General features: G+C 37.3%; 1 long non-coding RNA gene across 2 annotated transcripts in view; it reads right to left on the reverse strand.

Annotated features, from left to right (window-relative positions):
* Positions 1-1870: 1870 nt before the first annotated feature.
* The window catches only part of LOC136837736 (uncharacterized), a 12063-nt gene continuing 400 nt past the window's right edge, over positions 1871-13533 (reverse strand). The window contains exons 2-4 of one of the 2 annotated variants that reach the window (XR_010852739.1): positions 4222-4825; positions 2879-2977; positions 1871-2064 (exon numbers count right to left, since the gene is read on the reverse strand). This is a non-coding gene — a long non-coding RNA (uncharacterized lncRNA). Of the gene's footprint in view, positions 2065-2870; positions 2978-4221; positions 4826-13533 lie in introns of both variants that reach the window. The other variant, XR_010852740.1, reaches the window with a different exon arrangement.

Raw genomic sequence — 13533 nt, forward strand, 5'->3', positions numbered from 1 at the left:
ATACTCCTAAGTACAGCACTTCATTACTCACCCATGATAGTCCAGGTTTTAATGGCATAAGCTCAGAGTGGTTTCTTCTTCCCTCATGTTTATTGGCGATCCTCCTATTAGCCTTTATTCAGTTTACCAGGCACGTCCTCTTGTCAGATTTTGTTTATCATTTTGTTTTGCAAAACACTCGTTGGGATCTCCTTGTTTTCACTTGCAACCTCGTTCTAATAATTCTCATTCCTCCTTGATCCTATTGTATACACACTCGAAAGCAGTTGGTTGGTTTCATGAATATTCCTCTCATTTCCTTGTTTTATATTTTATAGTTTCTTCGGGAGATTAAATAGTACTACCACACAACCTGTTCATTTCTGCCCTTGGCACATAATTAAATTCATGAGTGGCTGATAACTTCTTATTGATTTTTAATTTTTTATATTCTTACTTAAACAGGACTCCATTGCTAGTATCAAGTAGGTTTCAAGTGCTAAAATCTGCTATTTTCGTAGTCTGGTTGCCAGTTAAAACATTGTACTGCATTCTGATTTAAAGCCACTTCTGTGCTCTTGTTTTCTTTAACTTCTTTTTCCTGCGACACCTGGTTGGTGAAATAAAATACAGTTTCACTTGTAATTATAACATATCAGCCCGTGGTCTCAGATACTTTTCTTGTTTTCCATTTAACTGTGGTTTTTCATGCCTCAGCGACACCTGGCAGGAGTTGGTGAAATAAAATTACCCTGTGCCACAAGGGTCTTACTGTTATACTGCTTAGAGATGCACTTGTAATGGTTTCAACCCACAGGTTATAACATAATAGCACTGCCATTCTTGATGGTCTGAGATAATGCTGTCCGTTTAGCAGCATGGTATCCTTTGAGGAGTTATTTGCAAACCACTTGTAGATGACACCCATGCTTGCCCATCTACAGCCTGGGTTATACTGTTTGAGGAAAGTCTGTCTGCAGTTAGTGGTCGGGAATCTCCAAGCAGTCTGCTTTTTACACCTGGGACCCAAAGCCTTCAGGAAGAGTGGCCATCCTATAAAACTACTCTGAGACAATGAAACTGTGGGTCTCTGCTGATTACATTCTAATCATTAGCTTGCCTTCTCCAGCCAGTGATGGTGAGAAGTTGCCTTACAGCAACAGAGCAGTCATACCTATAACACCAATACCAAGCTTCACTTGTGGGGTTTGCTTTACTCAGTTGCTGAGGGATGAGGACGAGGAATGTTGGCAGGGGAGGTGTACTCAGTAAAAATGGCACTAAATGTCTTTGAATTGAATGTGTGTCTTTCCTAGGAATGAGGCTCAATTGTTGCTTGCTATATTGTTGGGTGTACCCCCTACACTGTTAAGCCCCATACCCATTCTTGTGGTGTGATGAACCCATGAGGGGGGTGAGGGTCACTACAACCTCGATAGGTACACAGTGCAAGGATGGTGCTCAGTTCAAATAAGATAACCAAACGATTTGCTATTCAATTAGTGACATACATGAATGGATTAATGAGATTCCCAGCATTCCTGCCTACTATCTGGCAAACCCAAGGGCAAGGGAACCTTGAAAGCAACAGGAGGAAAACCTTGTTAAGCTTGAATCTGATAGTTTCTCTTCTTACAAGGTGAAGTAGACCAGGAGTCTGGTTCCCTAATTGGACCGTACAGCCACCGGCCAGCTATTTCTTGGCAGAAGCTGGTTTGGCCCATGTGGGTATATGTACCTGGCAGTGATCCTGCCCGAGGACAGTATTAGGTGGTGAGCTTTTACTTAGCACTTGCAGCTTGGCCCACCTGATTTCTCTATGTTCATCTTTCATATGTGATTACAATGATAAATGTCACTGTCAACTTTCATTTAATAATTCCTTTGTATCTGACCTTAACATCTATATCAAAACAGATATTCTGTTTTTCTTCTTTTCCCAGCAGGTGTAAATCTGGTTATGGTCTCCTACCCATACTTTTTAGCTTGTGGTGTTTCTGTTTTTGAAAGATTCCAAGAAAAGTGAATACTTTGAAGAGGTTTGGTTTTCTTTTATTTCACTCAGCAACCACTGAGGCAATGAAACTGCAAAGGAAATAAATCTATTAAAAAGCAATAATTACTTAAATATAAAATAGATTTTACTATAAACCTTCTCTTAATGAGTTGATCAAGATCTAGTTCCCATAGGTACGTCCTGACATACACTATGGTATAAAATAAAAGCCCGACACAAAAAATGGGGGGAAAAGTCCAGCACAAACTATATTGTAAAATTAATATACATATTGGCAGATCACTAAAACACTAACTACGTGCTAGAAAAGGCAGCCTGGAATGTTATTTGTAAGGGCTCAGCTTAGTGCTACCAGCCAATCAAGTCTAATTTCTCTTATAATACAACATTCTGTGTTAATGACTTTTTGAATACAGTGCTGTTACAACACGTCAGATGAAGGCTTACTTATCTTCGTACACTTTCTGAACTGGTGTTACGCAAAAATGTGTTAATTCGAATGCCAATTCGTTACAAAGAGCTTTGAAATAAAATAGATTCTTTACTCGTAGGAATTGTACATGACAGTAACACAGACCTTTTATGTTCAACAAAACTGTTTATTGCATTCATTCATTAGACCCATAAATGACAAAAAGCACTACCACTTTGAATTAATCAGATGGGAGAATTCATGCAACAGAACTGGTGTGCATTGCCATGTGCATTCTCTAAGCTTTATCATGGACAAATTATCCTCCATTTTACTGAAAACTTGATAAGTGAACAAAACCCTAACTACCAGTTGATTCATTTGCATCAACATTTTTTGATACATTGCACATAAGCCATATATTTCTTTAACAATGATTACATAAAAAAAAGTAATACGCACTTGCTTACCATTCACCATTAAGTGGCCACATTAATGTAGAAATGTCCAAACTTCAAGCTGCCTTGCCATGGAATAGACGTGATTAATCTGTCAAAACTCCCACTGACCTGAGAAACAACAGATTTGTTATCAGTACAATATTAGTTAAATTTAATCCCAACCCTAACAGAGGGATCGGACCCAGTATTTTTATTTGGAGGCTAATAAATCTCGACAAATAATGCATTAAGTGTAAGTTCGGTGATTGACCGAGACACAAGTGTCTGCTGTTTCTTGATTACTCAAGGACACCATTATGCCGAATACAATATTTAGTTGAAGCTGTCCTGATTGTCTTTAGAACTCTGCTCTGTTTTATATCTGAGAAGCAAAGAGTAAGGTATCTACGTAAGCTTGCTGCCTTTGATGGAAGTGTCAAATTCGTTACAGTAAAGTGCTAAAGCAAATACAGCACAGAATCAATTTAAAAGGAAGGATTACTTCTGCAAGAAGTAATGAACTTACTAACAGCCGTGTAGTAAGGGTGTTAGGATGTATGACGTAATAAAACCATTATAAAGGTGAATTAATATGGGTAAAAATATACCCCTCAGCCAATATGATGTTTGTTGATAAAGTGCAGAAGGTAGCGTGATGCTGTCTTAGCAACGAGATAGCGAGAGTCTTTTATTATGGTGACTGTGGTCTCTCTTTTAGTAACCATGGGCTCTAACTCTGTTTATCAGGCAATGACTGTCAGAACTGACACAGCCTCGAGGAACATTATTACCTCCAGAAACCAGTTGAGTTAATTTTGTGAAGTTACACAAAAGTAATTGACCAACCTCATCTTAGTAGACAGGTTTTGTAGACCTCAGTCATGGGATGAATATCCAAATAGAATATATTCATCACAAAAAAAAACTAACATTCAATATGAAATAAAATCCAGAGCTTGGATGGAATGCGGTATAAAAGAATGTTATTCTGTGCAAATATGGAGTGGAGATGACTGTGTTACAGAATCAGTAGAGCATTTTTTGTACAGGCTATCTGTGCAAAACTTAACTTTATGGATGTATTTCCTGACCCTAGTCTCATTTGCATGACTGAACAAGATACTTCTGGTTGAATGTTTAGACCTAAGTATTCTGTAAATTTTATTAACCTATTCCAGTCTCAAGGGTCATACATTTATATAAGAGCTATATAAAAAAATAACCTTCAGTAACGTCACAGTTTAAGGCAAAATCTATTTATGTATTTTAATAGTTGTAAATATATTTGCACTCCTATCAACCATTGCATCTTCGACAGATTAATGGTGTTTTGAGTGATTATCTAACCATATATAAACAAAATTTAAACTTACCGATTTCAATGATTAATTCCTGCCCCGTTGTGAAGGTTGAATAGCGATGTTTCTCGACGTCCTTTTTACCCATTTTGGTGTTGGGAGGTGGTTCCTGGTTCCTCTTCCATCGTTTTGATTCAGATATAAGTCGTTTTAATACATCTATCAATCCAATTTGATACATCCCAGTTCATTTCCACACAAGCAAGTTAAACACCAAAATTGATTTCTTTGAAAATTTACTTAGCGACTTCACGGTACAAATTTACTTAAAAAAAGTATTAGACAACAACGCTTAGCCAAATGGTTCTTAAAAACTGACTGACGGATATGTTTACTCTGGAGTAAAATGTCGCATAACACTGATTACTTTAAAACAATGGACCACATACTTATATTTAGTTCTCTGTTAAGGGCTTGAACTGAATGATTTATTAAATGCTGTATCAACAGTTAACGTCGGTAATCAAAACTATTGCATTTTTGCTTGTTTTATTCATCAACTTAAAGACTAGACCGGATCAGTCTATCGAAAGACGGGCGAGTTGTATCGAACTGTCTTAATAGATGTACTGAAATGACTTGAATTGAAACGGCTGCAGCCTTTAGAGCGAAACCTTGTCTGTAAAAAAAAAATTATCTACATTAATTACTTAATGGGAAAATAGCTTCAATGCAAATAATTATAAATGCATAAGTCTCCCATTCAGAGAAATTGTACTTTAAAATTACTAAAGTTATATACCTGTGGGGTAATGAAAATCACAAACCAACTTGTTCTATTACAGTAAAGAACTGAGCTATTATTCACATTCAGTTCAGCACTGTTATAAACTCGTTTCTTCATCACACCTTGTTAGAGTCGTGCCACAGAACAGGATAATGTCTAAGTACCATCCAACATTGTCCAATGCAACAGGATAATAATTGTTATTATTTTCTGATACTGGAAGCAATCTTGAAAGTTTAATAATTTAATATGGTAAGCAGTTTATCACCCTGCAAGTAAGTCCGAAAGTTAAAAATGCTTGCAGCATCTTCCATCACTGCCCAGGGGTCCAGAACTAGAGAACTGAGGGAAGGATGTTTTCTGTTCAACCTGGTCGCAAATAAGTCGAGGATGGGAGATCCCCATAGCTCAAACAACTTCTATGCCACCTGAGGGTATGGGGCCCACTCTGTCCCCACTACCTAACTCTAGCAACTGTGTTGATCTACAGGTTACCTTCCCCTACCCAGAATGTATCTTGCAAGAAACTTGATGGTATGAGTCACTTGTCCACTTATGCATCTACATTGCTAACCACATAAGCTTTCACCAGTCAGGCGGGAGTGCAGTAATATGCCTGTCTTTCACTGCAGCTGAAAGGAAAATGATGGTACCGGTAGAGGAGTGAGGGATACTCCCTCCACTCGTGTCCCATCTTTCTTTAAAATCTTGAGCTGCAAACCCTTAGGGACAGTCAACAGACTGTAAAAACGAGAGGTCTCCGAAGGGATATCACCCCTCAGAGAGAGACTAGTTATAGGAAAAAGTAATAAATAAATAAATAAATATATAAATAAACAAAACCAATGCACTTGAATTCAGGAGATGACACCATTGAGCAGGAATGAATTTGCTCCTTGCTTAATCAGTTAGAGATCAGACGATTCCACAACTACACAAGGCAAACTAATCAACATCTTAGTTGTAGCCAAAATAATACTTATAGCAATCTGAGTTATTATTAAACCTAAATACTAGAAAACGATACGCTCTTAGCTGGAGCAGCCTACCTACTGCTGTGACAAAAACAGCTAGGTCAGGTAAAGAAGAGTGAGTGCAGAGGATGTATGTTGTTGTTGTACAGTATATACAATAAACAATGAACTCACTTTACATCTATGTCACAAGTCAACATTAAGAGTTGTTTAAATAAACTTGACTGATGATATAACTAAAGAGTTTGAGATGTGAGTCAGCACCGGAAGATCACACTGGAGAACAGTACTTCAAACTTAAGACATAATAGCTTCATCCCAAAAATTCTAAAAAAAAAATTTACGATATCAACTCCTTGAGAAACAGAGGGGGCGGTGTTATGTAGATGTTTCTCAAAAGTCATTTTTTTTTAATCAAAAGTCGCTCAAAATCAAATGAGAGTCGTTGTTGACATTCAAATCATAGCATTTAAATGTAAATCAGGATGCAAAAGGAAAAGTGTTCTGGATAGGCTATCTATCATATTTTGAGTTATAGAAATGTTAACCTGTTAACCACCTCATTAACTACCTTGTTACTAAGTTTTCGACCAGTTTACTGATACTCCTATATAAAAGGCGATGTTTTGCATGCAGAGTACAACTAAAAGGAACCATATTTTATTATCCTATATTTTTCACTAACTTTACTCCACTCCCCACCTCCCTACATTTCCTATCAGATTTACATGTGATACAATAGATTGTAAGTTTACCTAAAAATTAGTTTATTTATATACCATCAACATAAGCAATGGGCCTTCCTTTTTAACCACCCATAGCAAGATTCTGTATTATCTTACACCAAACTAATATTAACTCAAAGTTGGAGTTTTTATATTGTGATCTTGAGTTTCCTCAACATAGTATGAAGTTCAAGTTCATATTTTTCGCAAATTTACCGTTATCAAAATTTGTCCTGAAAATGTTGACACCCACTTGGAATTTTTCTCAGTTCTTTTTGTTAATACTGTCACTGGAATGGAGCTCCAGATTGGATTTTTTGTTGTTGTTGTTGTTGTCAAAGTGCATAACGGTTGTTCTAAGTTTCAGAAATTATGTAGGATTTTGGAAATCTGGTGTTCCTAGAAAAATCTGGCTTCAGTTTGCAGTCATGTCACCTTTGGTTCAACTGTTCTTGCTTCATGGGTTATTGTGGCTGTATTGCTAAATTCCATGCCCAGTTTTCTCTGCTTCACACAGGCAGTCTTGATTTCCTTTGGGAATGTGTTTTACATAATTCCTTGTAGTGTCCCAAGTGCTATTCTTCCTTAAATTAAAAGAAAGAATACCACTTATGGTATGGTAAAGCTAAAAATGAAACTTACAAAGATGAAGAAAAAACATTGATGTAATTTCTCGGGTAGTTATTACTTGGATGTTCCTGACTTTCCACCATGGAAGTTAATTCTGTTTATGAACCACTGGTTAACCCTCCATAGTCTGACACCTAGCAACCTTCTACACCTAAGGAAGATCCTGACCAGTCTGAAGACGTCAATCCCACTAATATTTCTGAAGTTTATGGAATGTTTTCAATCTAATATCATGCATTCGGGTAAGGAGTGAGGAGTGAAGTCCGGCACTGCTTTGTTTTGCCTTCTTGTTTTTTCGATATGCTGAAGGAAACATTGTGCTTTGGTCATCACATGAGGGTTCTGTGAAGTGCTAATGAAGGTGATGGTGCAGTGAGAATCCAGTGAACTTTGATGCGTTTATAAATAATCCCAATTTAATGGTGGGTGCTGCTTGGAACACCTGTTAAGCCCTAAAACTGCTTTCACAGATACGGATTACCTGTGGAAATATTTTTATTTATTATTATTATTATTATTATTTTTTTTGGACATTACGGCGAGTAACGAAGACGTGGTTAACGAGTCGTTGGACCAGCTACCAGTTTCGGCGGAAGAGAAACCACTTGTCTTGAATGAACTGCTGTTTCATGTCATGGCAGATGGACGTCACCCCAAAAGACCAGATAATAAATGTTATTCAACACCATTTTGAAAAATCTGATCTTACAGGGGTCAGAGACACGTTGCATCGGTTGCTTCCGGAAAATACTGAACTAAAACGGAGAGTCTTACATCGTGCTGTTGATAAAATGTTGTCCAGTATGTACGATTGGCTGCAGCAGCCAGCAGCAGACGGTCTTCCTAAATTCGTTGCTTGGGACTTGCGAAAGCTGCCCTGTATGGAACTTAAAAATATTGATGGGTTCAAACCGATTAAGAGAACAGATGCCCTCACGCATGACATATCTGAAATGAAAGAACACCAAAATGTTATCTCTACACAAGTATCAGAGATGACATCGGCACTAATAAGATTACAATCTCAAGTTGAAATATTAACCGCAGGTTGTGGTCCAAACTATCGTGATAAGGTAAGTGATGGTCTAACCTTAGATGGGGAGCCACCTGCTCTTTCAATACAACATTGTCACATAGGACATTAGAAATACCCCAAACGTCTCCTCGTATGGAAAATTTTAATTAGGTTGATGCTATATGCAACGGACTGAGTAGCGGTGACACTGACCGAACTCTGCAGTCATCGATCAACAGAGTGATAACTCAGGCCCGAAATGAGTTTGCCAAATCAGCGGATGACAGTGGCGGTGATGATACGGAGAAGGGTTGGTCGCTTCATGAAGGATAGGGAAGGTTTTCTCCGACCACTCTCAATGAACGACAGGAAAAATAATGGAGTTAAAAGATTAGATAGGCCTTCATTAGTTCCGGTAACCAGGAAGGGGACTGCTTTAAAGACCATCCCACCACCACTGCGTAAAATATTTGTCACGAATCTACATTAAAAAAAAAACTCCAGAAGTAATGAAGTCTTATGTCAGCGATCATTTCCCAAATGCTGAAATTACCGCGGACAAGATTACCCCTCGAAATCCTCCAAGGAAGACTGCAAATGATGTATATGAATATACGATGTATTTCTACCTTTTTTTTCTGATGTTTATGGATATCCTTAAAATTACAAACTTCAATTGTCATGGTATTAAGACAGCTGTTGAGTACATCAGAGGCTTGTGTGATAGGTCATCTAAAATTGCTTTGCAAGAAACATGGTTATATAAAAGCGAATTATCCTTTGTACAAAGTATTCATGATAATTTTTACTCAATTTCAATATCTTCAATGAAAGATGATGTGGCACCATGGAGGGTTATCTTTCCTTTGACATAAGTCTTTGTTCCCCTTTATCAAAATTGTAGAATATGGTGATGATGATAGGATTTTGGGGTTGTCCCTTAAGCTGGAAAATACTTCCATTTTGTTTGTTAATGTATATATGCCTACTAATAAAAATGAAAATGTTGACATTTTTGGAGAAGATAGGCAAAAAATATCATCTATAATTGAAGAATATTTGCATTCTTGGTGACTTTAACTTTGCTCCTAATACAAATTTTTATGAAGAGTTGGTCTCGCTTTGTGCCTCTCATGATATGGTATTGGCTGACGTTTGTAATCTGCCAACTGATTCCTACACTCACATTAATCTTGGTTCTTTGTCTAGAACGTGGGTTGACCACTGCATTTTAACTGAGGGACTTCTCCAATCTGTAATTAATTGCCATATTGAGTATGATTGCATACAGTCTGATCATTTACCACTTACCACGACTATCTATGTTGATCAAATTCCTAAGTACCCTGCTGCCAGTGAACGAAGTTTGGAGATGGTTAACTGGGATTTTGGTAATGAAGTTCTGAAGGAAATGTTCTTTAGTCTTTTAAAGGCGAGGCTCACTAAGTTAATATTGACACATGCACGTTCTCTTTTGTTCTAATCAGTGCTGTCATTCCGTTGATCATAAACTCTGTATACAAGACAGATATAATGAACTGTGTACTACTATAGTGGCCACTGGAAAAGAAGTATTTGGCACTAGAAGAAAGAGGTACAAAACTGTGCCTGGCTAATCGGATTTCGTTCTCGAGGCCCATGACTTTGCTCGAGACGCATTCCTTTCCTGGAGGATGAAAGGGTCTCCGAAAGAAGGGCCCTGGGCACTCGTTCTAGGTTTAAACTAGCGCTTAAATGGTGTCGTGAGCATGAGGAACAGTTAAGAGCGAGAGCACTTGGTCAGAGTCTAGTCTCTATGAGTATGAAACGTTTTTGGTCAAACGTTAAATTACTGACTAAAAAGAAATGCACCAGTGTCCCCCATAAAATAACAAATACTCCTATTGTGGAAAAAGTATTTTCAATCTGTTTTGAATATCATTCAAGATAGCATTACTAGGAATACTGTGGAAAAAAACTTGAAATAAGTGATGGTAATTTTAAATATATTACTATTGATATGGTGAAGAAAGCTGCTCATTCTTTGTCTATCAATAAAGCAGTGGGCTCTGATTGTATCCCTGGGGAAGTCTATAAGTATGCTCCAGACTATTTGCTCCTGTTGATATGCCTCTTTTTTTAATTCATTCCTTATACATTCGTTTTTGCCTGCTTCTTTTATGAAAGTTATAATAGTCCCACTTTTAAAAAATGTAACCAAAGACCCCGCAGTTAAAAACAACTATAGGCCAATCGCAATTGCTAAACATTTTCTAAAATGCTAGAATTAGTAATATTAAATATAAGGGAATTTTATACAAGTGAGTATCAGTTTGGGTTTAAACCAAATCTAGGCACAGAAATGTGCTTATGCTTTAAAAAATGTTATCAATTATTACCACGTACAAAATACGCCTGTATTTTTATGCTTTTTAGATGCCAAAGCAGCATTTGATCAGGTGAACTATTGGAAGCTGTTTGATAAATTGTTGTGCCGAAAAGTACCGAAACATTGTGTCAAGTTACTCGCCTATTGGTTTAACTTTAAAAATTTTGTTGTCCAATGGGATGATCAATCTTCTGGCCCCTTTGGCAGCAGTAATGGCTTGAGACAGGGAGGCATTCTGTCACCCTACCTTTTTAACATTTATGTAGACGACCTGAATATTCGACTGGCTGGTTCCAGAATAGGATGTCACATCGGGGATGTTGCTTTTAATAATATGCAGATGATCTAGTTATTCTCACTCCCACTGCTAGGGCACTTCGAAAACTTCTAAAGATTTGTGAAGACTTTGCCATAGAACATGATATATTATACAACACCAGCAAAACTGTGTGCATGTTGATTCCTTCATGTAACAACAAAAGTCAGGAATACCCATGGATTTCATTGCAAAATGACTTCTTACAATTTGTAAATTCATTCTCGTACCTGGGCCACATAATTACTGGTAACAATAAGAGTAATGGAGATATTGAGCAGCAGCGTCGGAAGCTCTGTGTGAGAAGGAATATTCTTCTAAGAAAATTTAATTTCTGTGATGATGAAACTAAAGTTCAATTATTCAAAACTTTTTGTACGATAATCTATTGCTCTTCACTATGGTATCACTACGCACAAGAAACTTTAGGAAGACTCTAAGAGTGTGTCATCATGATATAATAAGGGGGTCGCCCGAGGTATAGAGCTTCACATGTTTTTGTGACACTGGCTTTGCCCTGCCTTGATGTTATCCGGCGCCACGCACTATTTAGTTTAAAACAGAGATTGGAGAAATCAAATAATGTTTTGATACGATTGCTAAAAGACAGTGATGCGTCTTTATTATTTACATTACATGATGAATGGCACTGAATACTCTACTGACAGATTAAACTTTTTTTTTTTATGTTTATATTTGGAATGATTTGTGCATTATGTTTTATATGTAGATGGGGAATAATATAGTTATTGAGCTTATTTACGCTTGCTTTTTAGGTCTAGTTGCATAACCCTTTTTTAAAGTTATTTTATGTTTTTTGGTAAGATACACATTTTTGGTTGTGAATATATTTTTTTCTGTAAATTTGTTTGTTTAATAATAAATCAAAATTGTAGACTCTTGGCACCACTACTTTTATTTGTAAATTTATTGTATATGAATTCATATTCGAAATAAAATATTATTATTATTAGGTTAGTAAGGTTTGGTTGATTAGATAGCAACCCTATTAGTAATCATTTGTGATGTCCTAAGTTGGAATAGGTGGTGGGTCTATGGTTAGGTGAGGACCTAGTAAGCCAGGTGAGGAATCAGCAAACCAGGTTAGGATAGGTGGTAGGTTTAGGGTTAGGCGAGGACCCTAGCATCTCAGGTTAAGTTAGGTGAGGGCCTAGCATCCCAGGTTCTGTTAGGTGAGGTCCTCTCTTGGCTGAGTAAGGACACAGCCCCCTAAGAGAGTGAGGTAGGGGGTCTAGGTAAGGACAAAGCGTTCTAATTTTGGGGGGTCCTGAGGGGCAAAGGTTACGTTAGGTAGGGGGCTAAATCAAGCTAAGGGCCCTGCGTCCTAGGTTAGGTTAACCAGCCCCCGCCCCCGTTCCGTCAGGTATGGACACAGCCCCCTAGGTTAGGTTACATTTAATTATTCCCTGTATTTTACTAGTTTTGCTTTTCATCCCTCCAAAAAAAATCCTGCTTTCCAAACTGTGGTTCCCCGATTTCACGGTTGGGTTCACTATCTCTGTAATACTTATTTACTAACAAAACGTATATCAGAAACGTTCAAAGCACATAGTAAAACATGAAAAAGTTATATTTTAAAGTCCGAGATGCTGTAATGGTTAAGAGCAAAATATTACTCAAACTACAGTTAAAATGAACCGCGTTTTACTGTCCTATATTCTTCACTCAACTTAACCTGCTCCCCCCCATTTTCCATCAGATTTACCTGTAATGCAAAAGACTAGAAGTTTAACGTAGTATTAATTTACATAAATATAGTCAACATAAGCAATCAGCCCTCCTTTTTTAACCTCCCGTTGTAAAATTCCACATGAGTTTTTCCTGTCAAATGATTTACTGCAGTAATAGTAACAAATTAGACCTCAATGCTCGGTACTAAAAAAAAAAAAAAAGACTAATTGGTACCAACATTCACACTGTTATTTTAAACTACAAAATAAACTGTCCTTCCTTGATGATGTCAGTTACCACAGAAACTTCAAATCACAGCAAAGGTATGAGATTTAATCGCTTAAATTACATCATCCCAGGCTATTTATTCAATTTACTTTCGATCGCTAAAGGCTAAAGACAAGCGAGTTTGTTTTCAACCAATACCTTTCATTACCTTGACAAGCGAGGCCTTATGGGTTTGGCCTCGTAGTGTCTGTACTGTACTTCATAGTTTTCAAATAGCCACATTACCATCACAACAAACTGAAGCTAGTACAGTTTGTTATAATATTACCCTCACATTTAAGTTACAAAATTTACCATCCAAGCAACAGAAAGCTGAAGGCCTACGATCAAATTCTGCCTAGGGATTAAAAGTAAGAGATCTCTCTTAATATATCAAAGTGATGTGGGTGCTAATCCAAACCAATTTTGATCGTAACCTCAGGTTAGCAAAAACACATATTTCACCAAGTTATCTGATAGCACCCCACCCCGCAATCCGACGTGGATTAACACTTAAAATACCATTATGCTTAAAGCACCCTTATTTACAGGTATACCTAGGCATTCCTTTCGATCAGTCCTCGGCTAAGGTCTATAGCCCTTTTCCTTGGTA

The sequence above is a fragment of the Macrobrachium rosenbergii genome, chromosome 59, assembly GCF_040412425.1.
Source record: "Macrobrachium rosenbergii isolate ZJJX-2024 chromosome 59, ASM4041242v1, whole genome shotgun sequence".
Classification (NCBI taxonomy): Eukaryota; Metazoa; Arthropoda; class Malacostraca; order Decapoda; family Palaemonidae; genus Macrobrachium; species Macrobrachium rosenbergii.